The 25191-nt window shown below is 35.9% G+C and overlaps 1 protein-coding gene across 2 annotated transcripts in view; it reads right to left on the bottom strand.

Annotated features, from left to right (window-relative positions):
- The window catches only part of CDH12 (cadherin 12), a 1102231-nt gene that overhangs the window by 730584 nt on the left and 346456 nt on the right, over positions 1–25191 (bottom strand). For both annotated transcript variants that reach the window (XM_024356657.3, XM_024356660.3), the window contains exon 2: positions 23990–24084. The gene's annotated coding sequence lies outside the window, so the exon portion shown is untranslated. The remainder of the gene's footprint in view (positions 1–23989; positions 24085–25191) is intronic.

Raw genomic sequence — 25191 nt, 5'->3', positions numbered from 1 at the left:
TTTCATGTTCATGGCAGCATAAGACATAACTGGCAAGATACAGATAACAATCTAAATCGACCTAAAGCGACAGATGAATTGATAGAGAAAATGTGGCGTATTTACAGTGGTATATTATTGAGCCTTAAAAAATAAGGAAAGCCTGCCATTTGCAACAATATGGATGAATCTGAAGGACATTGTTAAGAGATACAAGCCAGTCACAGGAAAAATGCTGCATCTTCCACTCACATGAAGTATCTGAAATATTCAAACTCAAAGAAGCAGAGAGTAGAATGATAGTTGCCAGGAGCTGATGGAAGGAAGACATAAGGAGTCACTTTTAATGAGTGTAAAGTGTCAGTAATGCAAGATAAACAAGTTCTACAGATCTGCTGTACAACACAGTGCCTATAATCAACCATAGAGTTTTGTGCAGTTAAAACATTGTTTTGTAAAAAACTTATTAAGAGGATAGATCTCATGTTAAGTGTGCTTGCACTTAAGAAAAAAACAAAACGAGGGGGTATGAGGAAACTTTTAGAGTGAAGGATAAGTTATTTGTAAAATTATATACATTAATTATGTGTTGTATTTTAGTATATCAATTATGCACCAATGAAGCTGTTAAACAAATTAATGTGGATCATGACTGAAGGCAAAAGAAAGAAAATCAATGAAGTCCATGTAAACTTTCAAAACAATTATCTACAAAATCCTGATTTCTATTGGGATAGGGACTACTTGAGGAAAGAACTCATGAAAGTTAAAATGAGAGAATACCAACTAAGAATTCTAATTTTATATGTTATTTGGTAGGCCGTCATATTTCAGATAAGAAAACTGAGTTCAAAAAGAACTAGGATTCTGAAGCATAATCCAGTAGACTTCCTCATATATTTTGTGAAGACAATATTTTCCCGCCACACAATCAGGTCTGTAAAGGACCTCACAGCATGCTTGACATGTTAGCTGATCATTTGCTCTCTTGACTCTACCTTGTGCAGATTTATTGTGAAGAAAAAAATCTCCAATTTAGCCCAAAAAGTAGTCTTCCCCTCTATGTACTTTTATGTTGAACAAACCTAGCTGAAACCAGAGAAAAACATTCTTGCTAGCAAATCAAATATTTAAAACGTATCATGTATATAACTTTACCCATATTCTTCTTATAAAACCATCTGTAATAGAAAGTAATTTTCCACATTTCATAAGATTTTTTAATGAAATCCAGTTTAGAAAAATTTTTAGCATAATATTAAGGTTTAATGTTGCCAGCATAAGAAAATAGTGGAATTTAACCCCTATTAAGATATTAAAACACATTTTCTTGATTATGCCTCATATTCTCTGTTTTACTCACTATCATATGTTAAGCCTACATGCCATCATCAAATCTCTACCAAGCTAATAAATATGATTGTGTCGGGGATTTTCCCAACAAATATATACCATTCACCTTGGAAGATGATAAATTGATATATGTCGATCATAAAATGTCCAAACCAATGCAGTCAATTCATCCATATGGCCAGCGTGTTCTTTCAGTGATGGATATCCTCTGACAATGCAATGCTTCATTTGCCTAACTGGTAATTTAGTCAAGTTTCTTAAAAAATTATCTAGTGACTTTCAGAAAGTATATAGGAAGAAACTCACACCTCCCCCTTCTCTTCAACTACCACCCTTCTCTTCTCTTTGTTACTTTGAAGATATACATTTTTTTAATTGACCAATGAAGTTAGAAAAGAAAATACAGGCGTTATAATGAAAAGTTTCTGGAAAATGTAACCACTTTTGAGACTATGTCATGTCAAAATTTTTGCCATGTCACGTCTATTAACTGCAGGAAAGGTTAAACAAAAAATTTTAACACACTTCTGCTGTCTCAAGTTTTTAAAAATAATCTACTTAGAGACACAAATTTTAAACAAACATTGAAAACTACAATATATATGAACATATTCTTTTTTTAAATAACTATTTATTGAATACCTACACTATGCCAGGAGCTGTTCTAGGTATTGGGAATACAGCTGTAGACATGATTTCTGCTAACATGAAGATGATTTCCTAGTGGTGAAATGCAAATTGAAGAAAAGCAAACAAGTAAAGCCTTTTAAGTGATAGATAGTTGCTGGGCTTGTTACTCTAAGACCATGTAGTGATGGAAGACCCTATGACAAGGAGGTAGGCGAGTATAGCTCTGTACACAGTGAGGGAATGAGCTTTGTGAACATCTGCTGGAAAAATTTAGCCACATAGGGAACAGAAATATAGGAAACCTTATGCAGAATTGAAATCAGCCTATCCAGGTTGAAACCAGGATAAGATCAGGTTGGGCAATATAGCAAGGACCTGTCTCTTTCAAAACAATATATATATAAAACAATATATAAAACAATATTGTTATATATATATAAAATATATATAAAACAATATTGTTATATATATATATAATATATATAAAACAATATATAAAACAATATTGTTTATATATATATAATATATATTTAATTAATTGGGCATGGTGGCATGTGGCTGTAGTCCCTACTACTCTGAAGGCTGAGATGGGAGGATCACTTGAGCCCAGGAATTGGAGGTTGTAGTGAGCTAATATTCAGGTTCAGGTAAGACATGAGTATAGAAAATGAGAAATAAGTGATAGCAGAAGATATCAGGGGCCATATAAGATCGGGAATTCCAAATTTCAGAAACAAACTTCTTCTAACCATAAGAAATTGTTTATAGCAAACATACTTTATCTAAAAGGTGGAGTGTAGAGTTGCTAAACTTAAAAACTAGAAATAATGCATAGAAAATTCAAGAAATTCACAAAGAAAATATTGATATCTTTGGATGCTAGGTTACAAGTGATATTGATTATCTTCTTTTTCTCCTCCAGAAACATCATTTTTCTAAAAAATAGTATTTATGATTTATTGAAAAGTAAAAGCATATATTACAAAATATATTTATGCTAAATTAGCATTTAACCTCTGACTTTCTATCACCAGTGGCTTGCTTGAAAGTGAGGGATTTCACGGGTAGGTCTTAGGCAGATGCACGATGTGAGGTTTGCTTGGAAGACAACAATTTTTAGGGGAAGCAAAGTGGGGAATTAAAGAGAGTAGACACAGCTTTAGACATACTTGGATCTGAACTCTGTCTCCCAACTCTACTTCTTTAATCATGTTGCACACTCCTTCAGTTTGAGACATGAAAAGTATATTGAAAGCATAATGAGAATTGTGCAGCCAGTAAACACTGAATGTGGAAGGAAAGACGATCACCATGAACTTGGACTAGACAGTACTGACATGGACTCAATTCCTTCAAACTTGAAGCCTTGGAGTAAAGGCAAACCTGTTTTTTAACAATATATATACTAAATCAGCAGGGAGATGCCAGCACCAACAAAGTATAAAGAACAACAACAATAAATAGGATGAGGAAATAGAAACATTTGCCATCCCTCCTGGCACATGTGAGTCTCACAGAAATTAGGCCAAATTCTAGCAATTGCTTATATTGCACAAATATGTTTCTTCAAATTACACATACATATTTCTCCTATTTTGATTTATGTAATAACAGGATTACATAATAATATAGTATAACAATAACAACATATTATATATAATATCCAAAGACTCTTGAAGAATGAGTATATAATTACATAGTCATTCTTCAAGGGTCTTTGGATACATATTTGTAAAGATCTAAAATATATTAGGGAAAATAGAATTTTACCTTACTATTTTAGAAAATGTATAATGCAGCTTTTTGTAAAGGAAAAGTTCTATGTACTTCTACGTTGATATTTCAGTGAAAATACACCACATGAATGTTGTTCAGGTGTATAAAAACTTATCCATTGTTTATTATCTTATTTATGGAGAAATTTGGTATACTGCACAAGCTTTCCTTTTCTTTTCTTTTTTTTAGAGACAGAATCTCACTGTGTCACCCAGGCTGGAATGCAGTGGTCTCATATTAGTTCACTGTAATCCTCAATTCCTGGGCTCAAGTGATCCTCCCATCTCAGCCTCCAGAGCAGTAGGGACTGCAGGCACATGCCACCATGCCCAGTTAATTAAAAACTTATACATTGTTTTAAAAGAGACAGGTCCTTGCTATGTTGCCCAATCTGGTCTTAAACTCCTGGCTTCAAGCAAGCCTCCTTCTTCAGCCTTCCAACGTTCAGGGATTATAGGAATGGACAATTATCCTTTCTTAAAATATATTTTCATCCTTTTTATTCTTATGCTTTTTTCCCCTGGCCAACATAAAGTTAAATCATTTGGATTTTCTCCAGAAAGCATTTTTATTAAATTAGATTTAGAGTATTATTTGTATAGTTTTATCTTCCATTTTCTTTTCTGTTATCTTTAGCCTTAAAGTTTACAACATAGCTTTAAGTTAGATTTTAGCTTATCTTATATATTCACGTGGACTAACAAAACAGGTACAGCATGGAAGAAATTGTTTTATGATTTTCCAAATAATAGAGGAAAACACCTTAGCTACAAGGGAGAAATTAATCATATCAAAATAATGACACAAATGCCTACCTTTCCATTTTCTTGATTTACTCATACATTTCTAATGTTTTTATTAAGAAATATTTTGCTAGGAGGATATCAGAGCAAAAGAATACACAGCCCAAGAGGGGCAATAGGGTTAAAGCATTTCTGGTCCAATAGTGGCATGTCTTCAGCACTGGATAAGGGACCTTTTTCAAAGTGACTTCCAAGGAAGCAGGACCAACGCAGCTGGAAAGCCTCACCCACTGTCAGCTGCACATAGCTGCTGCCCCGTGCCTGCCCTCAGCCTCTCCTCATCAAGTGTTTTGTACTGGTTGCCCCAGGCAGAATCACCTCTCTGTTTCTTCCCATGATGTCCTTGCTGGCACTGGCTTCATGTCAACTCTCCTTTCTCCTCTGAAACATAGTTCTAGTTATAGTCTCAGAAATTGTCACCTTTCCTATCATACACTAGGTCCTTCAGAACATTGTGGTCCTAGATATAAAAGTCACCATCCACTAACTAATATTTTCACTTTATTGCCTTCCAGATGTTAAAGTAAGACATACAAAAAACTCATCTTGTCATAATCTAAGTCAATATAACAAGTAGAAATAGGCTTTGAATTACAGATGAAGCAAAAGGATGAGAAGTGGTAACTAGTAATTTTTTTTTTTTTTTTTTTTTTTTTGAGACAGAGTTTCGCTCTTGTTGCCCAGGCTGGAGTTCAATGGCACGAACTCGGCTCACTGGAACCTCCGCCTCCCAGGTTCAAGCGATTCTCCTGCCTCAGCCTCCCGAGTAGCTGAAATTACAGGTATGTGCCACCATTCCTGGCTAATTTTTTTTGTATTTTTGGTAAAGACAGGGTTTCTCCATATTGGTCAGGCTGGTCTTGAACTCTGACCTCAGGTGATCCGCCTGTCTTGGCCTCCCAAAGTGCTGGGATTACAGCCATGAGCCACTGTGCCTGGCCAGTAACTCATAATTTTAACCAATAGTTCTGGTGGTAGAGATTTGAAAAGGCCTACTTAAAACCAGACATAATTATGGGTAATTATGATGATACATAATCATTAGTTGCACAGTGAGGTGGTCATTATCTCCAACTTTCACATCTAGACCTGGAAGTTCATTGAGGTCAAGTGTTTGCAAAGATCTTCTGGCCTAACTTAGGGGTCAGAGAGCACCATGTCTTGGGGCAAGCCATAAATGTGTCTGATTAAGATTAAATGCATACTGAGGAAAATGCATATATACATACGGTTTTGTTTTGTTTTTTTTTGTGGCATGATCTCAGCTCGCTGCAACCTCTGCTACAGGGTTCAAGCGATTCTCCTGCCTCAGCCTCCTGAGTAGCTGGGATTACAGGCATGTGCCACCACGCCCCACTAATTTTTGTATTTTAGTAGAGACGGGGTTTCGTCATTTTGGCCAAGCTGATCTCAAACTCCTGACCTCAGGTGATCCACCCTCCTTGACCTCCCAAAGTCCTGGGATTACAAGCATGAGCCACTGTGCCTGGCCAATGCATATATTTTGAACAAACAATCAAAACAAGAAAGGATATTGATTATTAGAGTATATAGTGGACAACAAGGTAAAAAACAGGGATAAAATGTATATCACATAATCACATCATTTGACAATAATAGAATGAAAAATCAGGGATTTCCTGGATCTGATAGAGGAAATGCTGTAATTTAAGTGCCAGATGAAAGACAGTGAAACTTGAGGGCACAAAAAGTAATAGATACAAGGATATACATACATTAAATGAACAATAAAGCAAAAACAAAAACAAAATAAAAACAGAAAGCTGAGTTGAACACTGAGTTTAGGAGCTGTAAAAATATATGTCAATTATATAAATTAGAGATGCAATATCAAAAATATTCATTGTTCATTGGCTAATGGCAAAAAAATCAGTACAAAATTGAAGAAAGCAAAACCTACTTACCTCAGGGCTAGCAAAACCTACCACCTGCATGTGTTTTAATGTGCATACCCATATCCAGACAAACAGCTCACACTAACATAGAAGAATATGTGAGCAACTGAGAACTGTGCTTAATATTGGCATGCAATTCTGCATACTAAAATTTAACTTTTAACAACATTATGTGCTTGACTAGTTACATAAATCCATCATATTTATTTCATATAACAGGCATGTCTGATAATATAAATGTCAATTGGTTTTAACAACTTATTTTGATACCACATCCATCACAGTAAAGTATTAATGGCAAAAGCAGAAGTCATGTAATATATTCTGGAATTGGGAATGGTGTAACTCATAGGAAAGTACTTTGTAACAAAGAAACGTACAATTGTAGTGTTCCAGTTTAACATGATTTGACACACCTCATACAGAAAAGTCCTGAAACTGACAGCTAAGTAAGTCTTCAAACAAAATCTTCCAATATTCGTTGTCTGCTTTTCCTTCACTACTTTTAAATAATGCAGCAAAAATGACTTAATCATTTAAACCATATATAGATGGCCATTTATGGAGAAAATAGTGCAAAATAAAAGAAATATTTTTTCCGTGGGTGTCAATTTACCTTGCCATCATTTAAATGTTTTTATTTTTCCAGTGTCATGGCTATCTTAAAAAATTGCAATTTTGTAAAGGAAGTCAAGTGAATGCAGTTTTATTAACTATGCCTTTTATTTCCCATATTCTAATGCTTTTACATTTTGGGGCTTCACTGATCCTGAAAGGACTGCCCCTCAAAGGGTTAGCTCATTCCAAGAGATAGCCAACAATTCCCTGGGAATGTGCCTTTCACATGCAAACCAACCAATCCAGAGGCCATACCTCTAATCATCTTCTTTATTGGGCTCTCAAACTCTGGGCCACTATCCATCTACCCTAATTATCCTAGGGCCAACTACCAGACAACAAAGAACTGCACATATTTCCAAGAGCCCACTGAAATTCTTCAAGCTAGCCCATCCTAAGCCTGCTTACCCTGCCTCATCAGCCCCTCCTGCAGAAATCACAAAGGTTTCCATAAAGATTCATTTGGCCACATTTGCCTCTTGCACCCTCTATCTACTGGCCAATACTGGTACTTCCCTATGTTGTCTCATGTGGCATGGCATGGCCCTGTTTCTAGGGAACTGGGAATGAAAACTTCTTTCTTAATGATAGTCATTTCTATGCTTGCATGTCTTAAATTATCTGATTTTTTAAAATCCTGGTACGCTTATGACAGCCATTTTTTTTCTATTATTATGTTGGTGTGAAAGTAATTGCAGTTTTTTGGTATCACCTTTTTTTTTTTTTTTTTTTTTTGAGACGGAGTCTCACTCTGTTGCCCAGGCTGGAGTGCAGTGGCACGATCTCGGCTCACTGCAAGCTCCACCTCCAGGGTTCACGCCATTCTCCTGCTTCAGCCTCCTGAGTAGCTGGGACTACAGGCGCCCGCCACCACGCCTGGCTAATTTTTTGTATTTTTAGTAGAGACGGGGTTTCACCATGTTAGCCAGGATGGTCTCGATCTCCTGACCTCGTGATCCACCCGCCTCGGCCTCCCAAAGTGCTGGGATTACAGGCGTGAGCCACCACGCCAGGACAGTTTTTTGGTATTACTTTTAATGGAAAAAACTGCAATCACTTTCACACCAACCTGTAAATCTTAAAAATAAAGGCCATTTGATAACTGAGTTATCAACTTTTTATTTTGCCATGGAATGACATTAGAATTAAAATGATCTTTCTACTGTTGGCATGATTTCAGTCACAATTTTGGTATTGAAGATATAGCTACAAAAAATAATCTCAAGGAGTTTAAGTTTTAATTGGATATTATTTATTAAAAACACTAGCTGCATATGCTGCAATTTTATAGCTGTAAATGTAAATACTGAAACTGCTTTGTGATGCCTTGTGCAGTGTAACTATTTTTTGTTTTTTTTTGAGGCAGGGTCTCCCTCTGTGGCCCAGGCTAGAGCACAAATACGGTTCATTGCAGCCTCAACCTCCCTGGCTCAAGCAATCCTCCTTCCTCAGCCTCTGGATTAGCTGGAACTACAGGCACATGCCCAGCTAATTTTAAAATTTTTCTGTAGAGATGAGGTCTCCCTATGTTGCCCAGGCTGGTCTTGAATTCCTGAGCTCAAGTGAGAGCCTGCCTCGGCCTCCCAAAGTTCTGGGATTACAGGTGTGAGCCACAGTGAAATATTGTCTTGGAAATGTATGACAAGTCCTACTTTTATATTGTTCTTTAATAGTGTTTGAGTTTGCCTATTGCGGAAGATAAGGTATAACTTTAAGTTATATGTCCACTGGATTTAAGTAATACAATCTCAATGGCTAGAGCAATAGTGACAAATATATTGTTTTCACCTTTTCCTTTGATTATAGCTGGAAAAATATTTAAAACCATAGAGCATCCATATTCTTATGTGATATTACGCATATCACTCACAGGAAAAACACAACTAATTTTGAGTTGAACCCAGCTGAAATAAAGAGAATATGAGCATCACATAAAGTTAGTTTTTATTCTCTTATAATATTGCCTTCACTCCTTCTATACTGATTATAATTTTGCTACCCTGATTCCAAGAAATCCGTTTTATCTAGATGTTATAGAGTTCTGCTTTCTCTTTATTGCCTTGAGCAGTAATAGGTTAATCAAACCAGGAAATACCTGCATAATAAGCCATTTCATATCGAGAACAGGAGAACTGAGAAAGAGAAAGTGCTGATAAATATCCCCCATTCATAAGAAAAAAATTCACAAAGACAGAAAATCCATAGATGAAAATGAAAAAAAAAATAAGGCTCTCTGCAAATTTCTCAACTTTAGAATTGAAGTAATTAAAGATTACTGATCTTTAATCAGTTAAAAAAAACTGAGGATGGCCATAGTTTGCTGTCTTACTTCTACTAAATATACACTTTTAAATAAACCCCACACAACTAACTAGCTCCTATGAACATTATTTGGTTGATAAGTAAGTCTCCTTTTTATAGTGAAAATGTAGGGAGATCTAACACTCTTGCCTTTAATTGCACAGCCTTACAGGTTTTGAGAGATGCAGTCAACACTTTGTCGAGAACTGTCATTGTGAGCCAGGGAGGTGGAAGCAGAATTCTGTTCAATGGTTTCTTCCCTTTACATACAGGACAGCCTAGATTCCTTTTATTTTATTTTGTTTTTCAAACTTCCTCATTTCTATTTGCTTATTTGTTTATAATTTTTGATTCAGGAGGTCCACTTGCAGGTTTGTTACATAGGTATATTGCACGACGCTGATGTGTGTGCTTCTAATGATCCCATCACCCAAGTAGTGAACATATTTCCTTATAGGTAGTTTTTAATGCTTCCTCCCCTTCCTCTCTCCCTACTTCTATAATATAATCCCCAACGTTTATTGTTCCCATCTTTGTGCCCATGTGTACCCGATGTTTAGTTCCTGCTTATGAGTGACAACATGTGGTATGTGGTTTTCTGTTTCTGCATTAACTCAATTAGGATAACGGCCTCCAGTTGCATTCATGTTGCTGCAAAGCATATGGTTGCAACTGGAGGCTGTTATCCTGAGTTGTTTATAGCTGTGTTGTATTCCATGGTATGCATATACCACATTTTCTTTATTTGGATTCCATTTAAGTAGACAAATTGTTGTATGTTACAAAAATTCATGGGATGATCTATTAGTTAACTAGGATTGCCATAATAACATATCAAAGACTAGATGGCTTACAGGGGTGTCCAATCTGTCAGCATCCCTGGGCCACACTGGAAGAAGAATTGACTTGGACCACACAGAAAATACACCAACACTAAGGACAGCTAATGAGCAAAAAAACAAAACAAAACAAAAACAATAACAATAACAAAAACATAATGTTTTAAGAAAGTTTACAAATTTGTGTTGGACCACATTCAAAGCCATCCTGGGCCACTGGCTGTGGGCTGTGGGTTGGACAAGCTTGGCTTAAACAATAGACAATTATTGTCTCACAATTTTAGAGTTTAGAATTCCAAAATCAAGGTATTTGCAGGGCTTGTTTCTTCTGACAGCTCTGAGCAAAGAGCTGTTCGACTTCTCTGGTTTGTAGATGACCGTCTTCTCCTGTCTTCACGATGTCTTCTCTCTGTGTCTGTGGCCAAATGTCCTCTTCTTATGGGACATAAATCACATTGGATTAGGGCTCACTATAACGACCTCATTTTCAATTACTTACTTCTTTTAAATATCTTATTTCCAGTGACATTCTGAGGTAATGGGAGTTAGGACGTTAGCATATGAATTTTGAGGACACAAAATTCAGCCCATAACAGTTGACATTCTTGATGATCAGAAGCCATGGCCAAGACACAGCTTGGCAGAAGCACAGATAACAGCGCCCTGGAGAATATTTGCTTCTCACCTCCAGAATTCAGTATATAGGATGTGCAAAAGAGAAGCTGCAGGGCAGGACCCTACAGCAGAGATAACCAGTAAGAAAACAGCAGGACTTTCCAGTCTCCCTTCCCAGACTTCTTTCTAGACAAATACCACACTCCATGCCTACAGTCTCCTACTAAAAATGATTTTTTTTTTTTTTTTTGAGACAGAGTCTTGCTCTGTCACCCAGGCAGGAGTGCAATGGTATGACTTTGGCTCACTGCAACCTCTGCCACCCGGGGTCAAGTGTTTCTCCTGCCTCAACCTCCCGAGTAGCTGGGATTACAGGCATACACCAACATCCCCAGCTAATTTTGTATTTTTAGTAGAGACGGGGTTTCATCATGTTGGTCAGGCTGGTCGCAAACTCCTGACCTCTGGTGATCCACATGCCTCAGCCTCCCAAAGTGCTGGGATTACAGGAGTGAGCCACAGCATCCAGCCTGATTTTTCATTTTCTAAAACTTCTTTTGTTTATTCATTCCTCTATGAATATGCAGTTCTTATATTGACTTTATTTGCAGAATATTGCTCACTCTTTAAGATCTGTCTTAATGGCTGGCTCCTTCCAGATAGCATTCCCACACCCCTGTGTGGGAATAAGTTTTTTCTCCTCTGCTCTCCTGAGGTCACCAATTATTTTTTGTTTTATAATGCTGCCATTTCCTTGCTCAGTCCACTCTGAAGACCACCGATCGCACACAGAAAATCCAAACTCCTCATCATAGCCAAAAAGACCCGAAAGATTTGGTTCCAGACAACTTATCAGACATCATATCCTTTCTCAATCTCTCTCTGTTTGCCCACTGAAGCCACGGTGGTGTTCACTTTTGTTCCACAAATATGCCAAACTTACCCCTCCTGGGTGTCCCCTCTACTCGTTTTTACTTCCCATTGTAAATTCTTCTCTCACATGATCTCATCGTGGATTCCTCTCAGTTACTCGTATCTTGGCTTAAATGGCTTCAAGTCAGAGGCAACTTTTCTGACCACCAATCTGAATTAAACTCCCAGTGTGCCTCTAATACAACAACTTCCTTGATTGGCTTTATTATGCATTATTAGTCCTTAATCATATCTTATAAATTAATAATTCATTTGTTGATTTTCTGTCACCCTCAACTGCAATGTGAACTCCAGGGGAGCAGAAACATACTGGGTTTGTTGAGGTCTCTATCGAGGCACTCAAATAGGTGCATGAAATATATTGAGAAAAATTTTTGAATAAATGTATGAATCGTTAGAAAAATGAAATAATAAATTTAATGCATGCATAGATACATGCTAGGCACTCTACTTGGTACTGAAAATAGCTTTAGAGGACAGGGAGCATGCACTATTTCAAAAATAGTTTTTTTGATTTTTTTTGAAATTTTTTTTTTGTTCCTACTTTTTCCTTTAAGAAGTATCCATTGAGATGATCTGAAAGTTGGGTAAAATTTTTCCAGGTAATTATGAATAAAAGAGGAGAAAGCCATTCCATTAAGATGGAAAAGTTTATGGATACCGTGAGATGGGAGGAAAGGCTGGGTACTTGAAAGAAGGACAGAGAGACAGGAATACACTGAACTGAGAATGGGCCATTGGGCAGAGTAGGCCACAGGGCCTTAGATGAGACCATGGGACCTGGAAACAAGCCTGCAATGTAATGTTAGATACAGATAACTAAACAGACAATAAACAATGTGATGGGATGGTCAAAACAAAAGGAATCTGACACAGGTTCTAGGATGAGTGGACAAGCTGTTGGCAGTGGGATGGTCCAGGGTTGGGGGAGGCAGTGTTCAGGTGATCAGATAAGAGGAGAAAGGTGTCCGGGCAGAGTGTGATCATGTGAAACCCCCACAAATTGGGAGGGCTGTGGTTGAGAAGCTGAAAGTTTTGTACTGTATATGGTCGAGCATGGTGTACAGTAAGTCCTCAGAAAATACCTTTTGTTCGACATTGTTTCATAGTAATGTTGATGAGACTAAAAAATGTCGAATCTGAACCAGGGTCACCGTCTGTGCAGTTTGTGTGTTCTCCCCAGATTGGCGTGGGTTTTCCCCAAGTCTTCTGGTTTCCTCCTTCATCCCAAAGCTGTGCACATTAGGTGAATCGGTGTGTCTAAACAGTCCTGGTGTGAGTGGGTGTGGATGTGGGTGTGAGTATGCCCTACAATGGAACAGTGCCCTATCTGGGGCGGGTTCCCGCCTTTCACCCTGAGCTGCAGGCAGGCTCCGGCTATTCACAACCCTGAACTGAAATGATTGGGTAAATAGTTACTTTATTTACATTTATTCATCTCTCTTAAATGTACATATAACTCACATGTATTTCGATGTCTAATGTAAGAAGTGTTTTGATCTTTATTTTGAAGTTTTGTGATGTTCTTGTGACCAGAAATCTGCTCCAGGAACTTACATCTTGTTTATATCAAGTAGCGTATGGTAAAACTGGTTTCATTAGATGGCATTTTGAATAAAGCTGCAGTTTCCAAGAACCTATTGATGATGTTAAGTGAGGACTTACTCTACCAGGTGGGGCAGTGGCTCTAATAAAAGCTGGAAAAACAAAGACCATCCCATGAAAAGCCTGTGAGACACAAGGTTAGTGCAAGTTTATAACTAGAATTACCTTATGCTGCTCAGCAAACACAAGGAGCACTCTGTGATGAGGCTGGAGAATTCGATGTAAGGTGTAGTGATATCCCGGATACATTCATGCCTACCTTTAATATTCCCTATCGTTAAGAAGACTCATATAATTTTGAAAGAAAATGAGACGATAATTAAACTATCGAAAGGCTACAACACAGCATCTTGCACTTCTGAAGAAATACCATTTGCAAAACAACAACAACAAAAACTCCTTTTTGCACAATTGAAGAAGCAGTTATCCTATATTTCACCCCTTCTGTCAGACCCCACGGGTATACAGGACATATGCTTTCTATCTGGTTTCAAACATGTGCTTAGATGGCAGGCATCCCTTGGGGCAAGAGGAAAAATGAATTTCAAACAACATGAAAAAATGGAATAAATATCATCCTTAAAAACTGAATTTCTCCATCTGCCTCGTCATATGCAGCAAAAAACTAAAGGATCCTACCACTCTTCACAGAAACATTCCTTAAAGATGTTCATTGAGAATTTTTGAACATTGATTATGTTATTTGGCTATTTATGACAGGAAAAACATTATTAAAAGTGAGAAAATGGGAATGTTTTTAGTTATAAATTCAATTAACAAGGTGATGGGGCTAAATGTGTTCTTTACACATGATTTATTGTATCCAAGGACCTTATGTCTGTCAAGAGTTTCAGTAGCAGCTTCCATATGGGAGGGATGTCTTGCTATGGTGTATGAAACATGAAAAGAGTCTGACAAGTTGGAAGATATATATACACACACACATAAATATATATATGAATGCATATACATATATGCTAGAAATAGATATTCATTTAAGACATTTCATTAAATCAATGTGAAGTAATTCACGGCACAAAAAACAAATTTAGAAATATAAGAAAAAATAAACTTTAGAACATACAACCACTAAGAATGCAGTGAAATCTATGAGAAGAAATATTAACTGAGTATGACGCCCTTAATAATTGCAATGTGAGTTAGCTTTCTTGAAGTGGAAGGGGATCCATGAATTTTGACATCGGGGAAACACAGAAGAGGGGGAGCATTCTATTCCTTGAAAATTCTAGAGGAAAACAGAAATATGGAACTTACTTTTTTACAAACCACTTAAACTGGTTTCTTATAGACCAGGCACTGTTCTAACTTTCAGAAATAGTGTATGCAAATATGAACTACATAATCCTTATAAACAACCCTATTAGATGCACACGATTCTTGGACCAATATTATTTCATGTTGTAGGTGAAAGAAATGGGAAATGGAGAGGTTAAGTAACTTGTCACTACTGATAAATGGCTAAGCTGAATTGGAAACTAGGCCATTCAACATGAATCCTGTGCTTGGCACTTCTACAGTTTGATGACATATCCAACACAGCTAAGCACTGCAACCTAAACTGTCCAGGCAACCCTAAAAGGCCCAAAGGAGTCAACGCTACTTTGTTAGTAACATGGTGAATTACCCATTTAATCCTAATTTTGATGACATAAAAATTAAGAATTTTGTTGGAGGGGGTCTAAGTTTACATGTTCTAGGGAAAACGTTGCAACATAATGTAGATGGATTTTGATCTATGTCACTTTGTTATAATCTCTCCTTGGTCATTTGAAATGTGTATGACAAATTGTTTTTGTGAATTTGGAACTAGGAACCATAAGTATGTCTTTGCTTTAAAATAGCACAAACATTCCAAATAAATCTTTCTCAGCAATTCCTTTCAAGCTTCTGCCTTGATCTTGAAAATTAATTCTGTCTTTATTTTGTTTTCGTAGCTCTCATCAAAATTTTTGCTCAGCAATCCATCAACACTGCTGTTGTCAACATAAACAATGGATTGTGATTCCAATCATCTGTGCTCAGTCTTGATCTTTTAAGATTCATCAGCAGCAATTGACCCAGTTGAAAGGCTTCCTTCATTTAATTTAAGAACACCACACTTCTTGTCTTCCCCCTACACTGATCACTTCTTTTGCTCTTTTTATTTTTCTTCATTCCTCTGATGTTTTTCACTCCCATGCCCCTGAGCCTAGTTCTTGGATATCTATTCTCGTCTGAACTTGTTGCATTAGTAATCAAATCGTGGGTCAAGTTGGGTAAAATCATTCTATTGTGCCTGGGTCTGACTCCCAATTCTGCCACTTACCAGCTGTGTGATCTTGGAAAATATTACCTTAGACTTTTAGCGTCATTTTCTCATCTGCTAAATGAACATAATGTTAATAGTGCCTTTCTCATACAATTCTTATGAGGATTAATTAAACAACATAACACATACTAAAATCGTAGAATAACGCCTGACATAGAAAGTGTGATGTGTTTGTTTAAATAAACAAATCTTAGTCAATATCATATAACATATCTACTAGGATGAACTCACCCCTGAATTTTGTATGAATATATCAAATTTCCTAGTCAACATTTCTCCTTTGTTGGCTAAAGGCAGCTCAGACTTCATTTGTTCAGTTACTGGCAAAGCTATATTCCCATTGCTCAGGCCAGATACCATGAATTCACCTTGGATTTTTCTCATTTCCTCACACTGCATATATAATACATCACCAATCATCTTGTCTCAACCTTCCTTCCTTTGCTCACCCGTTGTTCTGCTGTATCTCTGTTCCCACCTAGTATCATTGCTCATCAGGTTGTTGTACTTGCCTAAAAAGGAGCTTCCTAATTCCACCCCTGGGCCTCTATAGTGCACTGTCAACACATCAGCCAGAGAAGTCCTCTGAAAAGATAAAACCATCAAGGTCCTTCCACTGCCCTCAAGGCCCCACTGCCTGTCGAATCTCTTTTTTTTTTTTTTTTTTTTTGAGATGTAATCTGGCTCTGTCACCTAGGCTGGAATGCAGTGGTGTGATCTCGGCTCACTGCAACCTCAGCCTCCAGGGTTCAAGCAATTCTCCTGCCTCAGCCTCCTAAGTGGCTGGAATTACAGACATGTGCGTCCACACCAGGATAATTTTTGTATTTTTAGTAAAGACGGGGTTTCACCATGTTGGCTGGGCTGGTCTCAAACTCCTGACCTCAAGTGATCCGCCCAACTCGGTCTCCCAAAGTGCTGGGATTACAGGTGTGAGCCAGCGTGAGCCACCGTGCCCAGCTGAACCTCTTCTATAATCTTTCTCCACTCTCTCCAAGTTTCCATCACACTGGCCTTCTTGTTGGTTTTTGAATAGCTCTTACCTTAGTGACTTGAAATTTGTGATTTAATTTGGAAAGCTCTTCTTCAGACACTTTCAAGCTTTGCTCCCATATCTATTTCAAGTCATTTCAAATGTTATTTTATCAGGAAGATATTCTTGAAACATATTTTCAGAATTTGCAAACTACCATTTCCCCTTCTCTGTACAACACAGAAACTTCCTGGCACTCTTCCCAGCTAATTTTCTGCATAGCATTTATCATTTTCTATAAACTTATTTATACATAATTTAAATATTATATAATTTAATAACTTGTTTGTATTCTCCTCACTAGAATGTAAACACCAACATGGTTAATAACATTTAATGATTTTTTAATAAATTTATCCACAACCCAGAGAAGAATCCTTGACACAAAATAATATAGAGACAATTTTCAACACTATATTTGAGTAAATTAATCCTCGAGTCTATAATCCATCCCCGTATTGATATTTTATATAAACTAGGGATAAAATTATTAAGGAGAAAAAATGAAAGGGGCAAAGTGAATTCTTATTTTTCTCTCTGTCACCCAGAATATGTCACCCAAATATGTCTGTTTACAAACATAATTGAAATACAAAAGCATTTAAGAATGCCAAAAATATACATATGACATACAATATTATTTCTCAAATCTAGTCTGCCAATGTTTAAGTCTTTCTTAGTTGTAGTTTTAATTGACATGCAATAATTGTATAAGTTTACAGGGTATAATATGATGGTGAGACACATGCATGCATTATATAATGATTAAATCAAACTAATTATTTTCATTTAATAATTATTACTAAAAATAATTTATATAATTTATATAAGTAGACATAGATACAAATAGTGTGCTCTTCTTTTTCTTTTTCTTTTTTTTTTTTTTTTTGTGATGTAGTCTTGCCCTGTCACCCAGACTGGAGTGCAGTGGCATGATCTTGGCTCACTGCAACCTCTGTCTCCCCGGTTCAAGTGATTCTCCTGCCTCAGCCTCTCAAGTACCGGGGATTACAGGCACCTGCTACCATACCCGGCTAATTTTTTTTTTTTTTTTTTTTTTTTGGATTTTTAGTAGGGACAGGGTTTCACCATTTTGGCCAGTGCTTGTTTTGAACTCCTGACCTCAAGTGATCCGCCTGCCTTGGCCTCCCAAAGTGCTAGGATTATAGGCGTGACCCACCATGCTCAGCCCAGTGTGATCTTCTTAAAAGGTAGTTTTACTATATTTAGCAGTTTCTGAAATATCCACGAATGTGTGGTTAAATGACAAAGGTTATTATGCAGTCAAGAAAAGTGATTTATTCCACTTTTAGTTCAAAGATAAAATGTACATTTCCCCATATATTTATCTTAGTAATCAGTCTTAGTTTATATGGCAGAAAAGTCTAGCTGGGTTCCTAAGTTCTGTATCTCCCTTCTCTAGAATGGTTCCTGGGGAATGCAGCACAGTCTTGTTAGAAAACAGGTCAAGAAAAACGAAGTGCAATGCTATACAATAAAACAAAGTTGATATACTTTGAAATCATTATATGAGCTTGTGTTAAAGAATACATACTTAATCCCCATTCCTGAGGAAGAAAAAGTGGTAGCAGAAAAAGATACTTGAACTAGAGGAGCATATTATTGCCTGCTAAATGGAAAAGATGGTTATTCGTCCCTAGTATGGGGTGTAGAATAGGGTATACCCAGTGTAGAAGTAGCCCAAATTACAGTATCTGGCATGTTATTCTGGCTGTTTTCAAAGATAGGGCAGTGTGACTTTCTCAAAAGTCAGATGAAATCATTTAAAAATATGAACGAAAATAGATTCCAATGCCAAATATATATAAAAAGTTATCTGCCACACTGGATTAGCCACACTACAGTTCTCCTTAACTAAAATAGATAATTATGTACTGACTACATAAAAATAATCATTGCCAGGGGATATTTATATTAAACTGCAGAATCAGAAACTGAATCTGTTTGTATCTCCTTAACAGGCTCATGATCGTCCTTGAATAACTGATTTTTTTATTTCCTGCACTGTCTTGGCATGCTTATAAAATTGGCAAATTTAGTTGTATCATGAACCTGATTTAAAAGAATGCTGGGGAAATTAACAGATTAGCCTTTTTCAAAAGCTTTAAAATTTGATTAAAGTTCCTATCTTCAACACAAAGTGAAACTTGCCTCTCTGTGTATGAATTACTCATTTGAATCCAAAGACCTTTGATTAGGATAATTTTTCAAATATAAACAATTAGTAACAGACCATTTATTTACTAAATGTTATAGGAGAGAGCCAGCTGTCTCTGTTTCCCTTCCTTGACTATTTGAAGTTAGAATTTTCTCATGACATTTAGCCACTTATAAATGTTCAGTTAAACATGACAGTTGTTATGGATTGGATATTTGTAAGGTCATTTTTCATAGACTGCCCCAGAAGAAACATATTTCAATCAAAGCAAATAATTAGCATTTCCATATAATTTGACTCCACTTTTACTATGGCCCAGAAACATATCTTATCACTTCCTCAATTTAATTTGATATGGAAAGGGCCTCTTTTTAATCAACTTTAAAATTATGTTCTGTTGACTTGCAAATGAGAGGTCAATGCTAATTGGGAGAGGCCTTAAAAACTCTGACATCTTTGATTGCTGCACAAAGATTCCATGCTCAGTATGTTCCGATACTTGGCTTTTCCATATTCCCTTACGAGGTTAAGAAGATGAATGCTCATTGGTTTTAATCCTTACCATGATTTATGAGCCTCTTGGTATCCTTTCCCCAGAGCATCTACAACTGTGTGGTTGTTCTGCCTGCTGCTTAAATTACACAGACATCTGCAAACTAAATTATGGATTGTTGTCCCATAGACCATAACCAAGAATTCTCTTCATCACTCCTGCCGTATAATTTTTTTTTTTCTGATTAGGACAAAGAACATGTATGTATTTCCTTGCTTCTGTACTAAGGGCATTTTAAGCTAATTTGAATGATAGCACAATAACCTGGATTGTGACCTATCACAAAAAATCAAAGCAGCATGAAATATAACAAGGCAGCTTTAAAGGCAGAAAGAAAAAAAAAGATCCCCTATTTATTTATATCTTTCATCTTTATTTAAGGCATTGAATATTTAGACTCACAGAAGGAAAGTGACCTTTAAGATTAACTGAAAATATGCACCATGGAATAAAATGCATGTAAATGACCTTTGTGTCTCTTGCGTATGAATGATTTTAAGAGCATCGTGTGATCTGATCTATGACTATTTAAATTAAACACAAAGCAAAGAAATAGAAAATTACATAAAGGATAATTCATGGAAGACTGGGATACCTTTTTTAATGTACTCTTTTCTGCTGGTCTCACTTGTAGTAAACCTGTTTTAATAATCTGAAGGCTTGAAGCAATCACGAGTAATTGGAATAACTCTTTCGTTTGAATTAAAAGTCTGGTAGAGTCTACTTTGGAATAATCAACTGCTTCTGTATTTTTCCTTTCTTTTCTCTCCCTGTTATTCTGTGTAGATGATGAATCATAATTCCCAATGACAAGTCCATTGTGAAATCCTAACAGACATGTCTCAAATTATTAACCTTTGACAATTACCAAAATTAGAAATATCCCTGCGTTTATCTTCTTCAGATGTGCTAATTGCAACTCTAACAATAACCTGTCAGGGAATATCACATGAACAAAATTTACCAAATGATTTTTAGTTATGCCTTACAAAGTATATTTAAAAAAAAAACAGATGGCTCTGCAATTCATTTTTTGAACCCTATTGTCAACTCAGCAGGACACAGTGAACACTAAAGAAAAACTCAAATCCACTCCTGGCTGAGCAGATCTGCTGTTCCCTCCATGTTTCCATCAGTTTCTGTTTCACCTCATCACTGCTGAAAGGCAATGTTTTCTGAGTGTCAGGACCTGATATTCATACCAATGCCCTAAAGACTTGCTTTTTTAAAGATAGATCCTAGATTTGTTTGCCTCTGTGTCAGTGAAAAGCTCACTTCCAAAACTTTCCATTTGTCGACACTCTTTGCATCCTCATCTTCATAAAATAAAGGATTAGTGGAATCTTGAAGTATTCTACTTAGTTGATATGGTTTGGCTTGTGTCCCCATCCAAATTTCATCTTGAGTTGTAGTTCCTATAACTCCCACATGTTGTAGGAGGCACCCAGTGGGAGGTAATTGAATCATGGGGTGGGTCTTTCCCATGCTGTTCTTATGATAATGAATAAGTCTCATGAGATCTGGTGGTTTTATAAAGGGACATTCCCCTGAATATACTCTCTTGCCTGCTGCCATGTAAGATGTGCCTTTGCTCCTCCTTTGCCTTCCACCATGATGGTGCAGCCTCCCCAGCCATGTGGAACTGTGAGTCCATTAAACCTCTTTTTCTTTATAAACTACCCAGTCTCAGGTACGTCTTTATTAGCAGCGTGAGAACATACTAATACATTAGTTAAAACCCTATTTAAACATATCTTGAAATAAATTATTTTTGAATAATTATTTAATTTCCTAAGAAATTATACAGGATAGATGGAAATAGAATTAAATTGGTGCTCCCAAAACATCTGATATATATAATCTCCCAGTCTATTGCCAGCAGTCTTCTTCTTTACACACACACACACACACACAGAGACACACACATACAAAACCTCCACATCAGGTTATTCTTCTACATTCAAAAGCAAACCAACTAAAACAACAAAACACAGCTCCACATCCTATAAAAGATAAAGCCCCAATCCCAGACATATTTTTCATTTCATTAAAGTTTCTTCATCATCTAAGCCTATTCTTCTGGATTTATCTGCCAGCTAGTCCCATATTTGACACACATTTCATTCTCTAACTCCTCAAATGGTTTTAAATTCACCACATATGAAATGATATCATATATCTTTGTGCCTTTTATACATCTATATCCTCTTCTTTACATATTTTTATCTATTTCTCTTTATAGTCTAGTTCAAATGTCCTTTGGCTGCATTTTCCCTACTCTTTCCAACTACTACAGGAAGAAAAAAAATGCCAACTTCAACCATATTTTTCATATTGGAACAAGAAAGTATTCTATAAATGATCAAAGAATGCTCATCTAACCATATGAAAGAAGAAAGATTTATTTCCTTTCTCTTTCCCTTTACTTTTTTGCACGATTTATAATAAATGCATACAATTACTTAAGTAAACATGAATATAAGTGAGAAATGAATAGAATGAGAGTAAATTTTGCAAAATGTTAAAGAAATAATACACTGCCCTATGTGATTGTTGAAAAAGAAAATTATAAAAGGGGGTGGTAACATCATAAACAGGCTCCACAGCATTACTCTATTCAAAGTTAAATTGATAAAAGAAAAATGTCTTTCTTAATAAAGAAATATTAATAATCAGTTAGTATGACTTGAAATCTATATATTCATTGTTCTTGATTATCACTCTCTATTTTGTTATAGCATTCCACTGAGATTATTCTCAGCTCTATTTGCTTATGTGGCATTTATGAAAATCCTCATATTAAAAAGAAAATAATTTCAAGCCATTCTCCTCAAATGCGTTCTGCATCAATATGAATTCCACTCTAATTAAAAACAAATGAACATGCCAATTTCTTTAAATTAATCCTTTCTCAAATTATTATCTTTAAAGTAGTTGTATGTTAAACAAATATCAAACTATTTTTATTTCTTCTTATCGTTGTACATAGCACAGAGTGAACCAAAGGACATTTGGGAAGAGTATGAGTCTATTCTCATTTATCTGGGCCTTTGGATGTTTTAATGCTCTGTTATGCTTTACAGAAAAGGAGAGAAAGTGCTGCATTTATCATTGGAATGGCTTAGTATTAATTATTCATTATTCATATTTGCATCACAGATAATACTGAGGTTGATATAATCATGGATATTTAAGAATATGGAGTTGCCTTTTATAGGAATTAAATTCAAAGTGTTCACTTCTCTTATTCTATAAATAAAAGATCTGGACTGAAACCCCAAATCAAAATTATCCAAGATCAGAGATTTAGAAATTAATTAAAATTTTCTACAAAAAATGCAAAAATTTCACAAAGAAAAGGTAAGCAATTTTCTACATAGAAATTTTGAATATTGATGAGAACAAATTGCTAGATAAAAGAGATGACCATGGGGGGAGAGGAATTATTAATAGTTGAGATATTAAATGGTTCATTCTATTTCAATCTTACCATCTTACATTGTTGATCTAAAATTTGTATTTTTTTACTCAAATCTGATAGTTGAAATTAATTGATAATGTTTTAAAACTACACTAAAGCCCAACCTTTACTGAATAAGCTAATCTCATAAAAGGATAATGAGAAAGAAAAAGAAAAGGCTTCATCTTTCTACTTCAGAAACATGGGCATGCACAGAGAGTTTGAAAAACATCACAGGAAGATTCATAAAGCCACATTAGTTTAATTACACATCTGCCTTATCTCTTCAACCTTGTCTTTCTGAGTTGTTATATCAATGGTTAATCTTAACTGATCACTGATTAGAACTGAGAATATAAAGCTTGTTTTGACTACAGCCTAAGTAAGGGTAGATTCTCCCATTACCAAGTGGGGAGTGTCAAAGCAGCACTTTAATTACTATGTCTGTGAAGGTTAACTGTAACTGTCTAAATCTCAGTGTTTAGATTCCTACCATCAGCAAAGGAAAAGCAGATTACAATTGCCAGCGCAAGAAACAATTGAACCAGTTTGTGCCATATCAATATTCGTAAGGAAGAGAAAATTTATGACTTTATCTCTGTTTCCTATGTGAGAGTTTCAACAGAGGTTTGCCTTTGAAATGAGACATATCCAATTGAACAAACATAATACCCGCTAATTATGAGGGACTAGGCAAAGCATCACAAAAAAACAGAATAAAAAAGGCAGAAATCACTTTCTGTTTTTAGGAGGAACACAGTCATTAGATCCTCTCAAATCGGCATGTAAAATGAAACTGTGAGGAAAAATAAAACAAAGAAGCTAAAAAATAAATAATTATAAAAATAAAGAATCCTATATTCTAAAAAATGTAGAAATAACTGGTTACTTTCAAGTTTCATGATTTTGTTATGTTTATGTCAACTCCCTGTAAATATACAAATATTTGAATATTTTGATATCTAGTAAATTTTTTTTAAGTAAAGAAGTTTTAAATAGGATTTGCATTTTCAGGTATTAATTAAGAAGGTAAAAGCATATATCTTGATAAGATTTTTTTTACCTACCTTTAAAAAGGCTGGCATTCTTTAAAACTCCCAACTGCTCCTGGGTTCCAGCTTGTCTATATTTCCCAAAAGAGCCAAGCTGTTAGGTAACAAAGCTGGAAAGACAAACATATACAGTCAGAATGTTAACTATCTTTTCTAATAAACATTTATTTTAGCATATTTTTACATTTTCTTAAAAGTTGCAAACATGGTATAGAGAGTTCCTGTATACCTCACACCTGATTATCACTATTGCTAATATCTTACATTATAAGTGCATTTCTCAATGTACTTTTGATGTATGTACAATGTACTTACAATGCTGCTTTTGATACATTGTGATATATAGTGATACATTGTGATAGATGGATCCAAATGAACCAATATTGATACATTATTCTGAGTTCACTAGTTTTTCTCCTAATGTCATTTTCTATTCCAGGATATCACATTGCCTTGTCATTATGTCCCCTTGGCCTCCTCATGGCAGTGATAGTTTCTTAGACTTTCCTTGTTTTTGATGACCTTGAACGTTTTGAAAAGCAATGGTCAGACATTTATAAAATGTCCTTCAGTTGCAATTTGGCTGATGTATTTCTCATGATTAGACTGGGGTTATGGGTTTTTGGGAGGAAGACCATAAAGTATCATTTTTGTCACTTCATATCAAGGGTATGTGTGTCATCAGTATGACTTATTACTGTTGACACAGATCTTGATCAGCTGACTGGAGTGCTTACTACTGTTGAGACAGATCTTGGTCAGCTGACTGGAGTCCTTATTGCTGTTGATGCAGATCTTGATCAGCTGACTGGGGTACTTATTTCTGTTTACACAGATTTTGATCAGCTGACTGGGGTACTGTTTGCCACCGTTTCGTACTATAAAGTTCCTTTTGTTCCTCCTTTCCATACTGTACTGTTTGAAAGCAAGTCAATAAGAGCAGCCCACAGTCAAGGGATAGAGAGTTAAGCTCCATTTGCTGGAGGGGAAAATGACACAAATTATTTGAAATTTTATGAGAGAAATTTACCTATTCTCCCCATTTGTTTGTTTCTTTGTTTGGGTATTCATTCATTCATTCAGTAATTTATATGTATCAGTGTAATCTCATGGATATTTACTTTGTATTTCATGTTATAATACAATACTACACTGTTTATTTTGTTGGTCTAATTGTTTTAGCTTTGGCCTTCGTGAGCTCTTTCAATTAGCCTCTA

This window comes from Pan troglodytes, chromosome 4 (genome assembly GCF_028858775.2).
Source record: "Pan troglodytes isolate AG18354 chromosome 4, NHGRI_mPanTro3-v2.0_pri, whole genome shotgun sequence".
Lineage (NCBI taxonomy): Eukaryota > Metazoa > Chordata > Mammalia > Primates > Hominidae > Pan > Pan troglodytes.
Note: the sequence above shows the minus strand (reverse complement) of the source record. Positions and strands in the feature narration are given on the sequence as shown.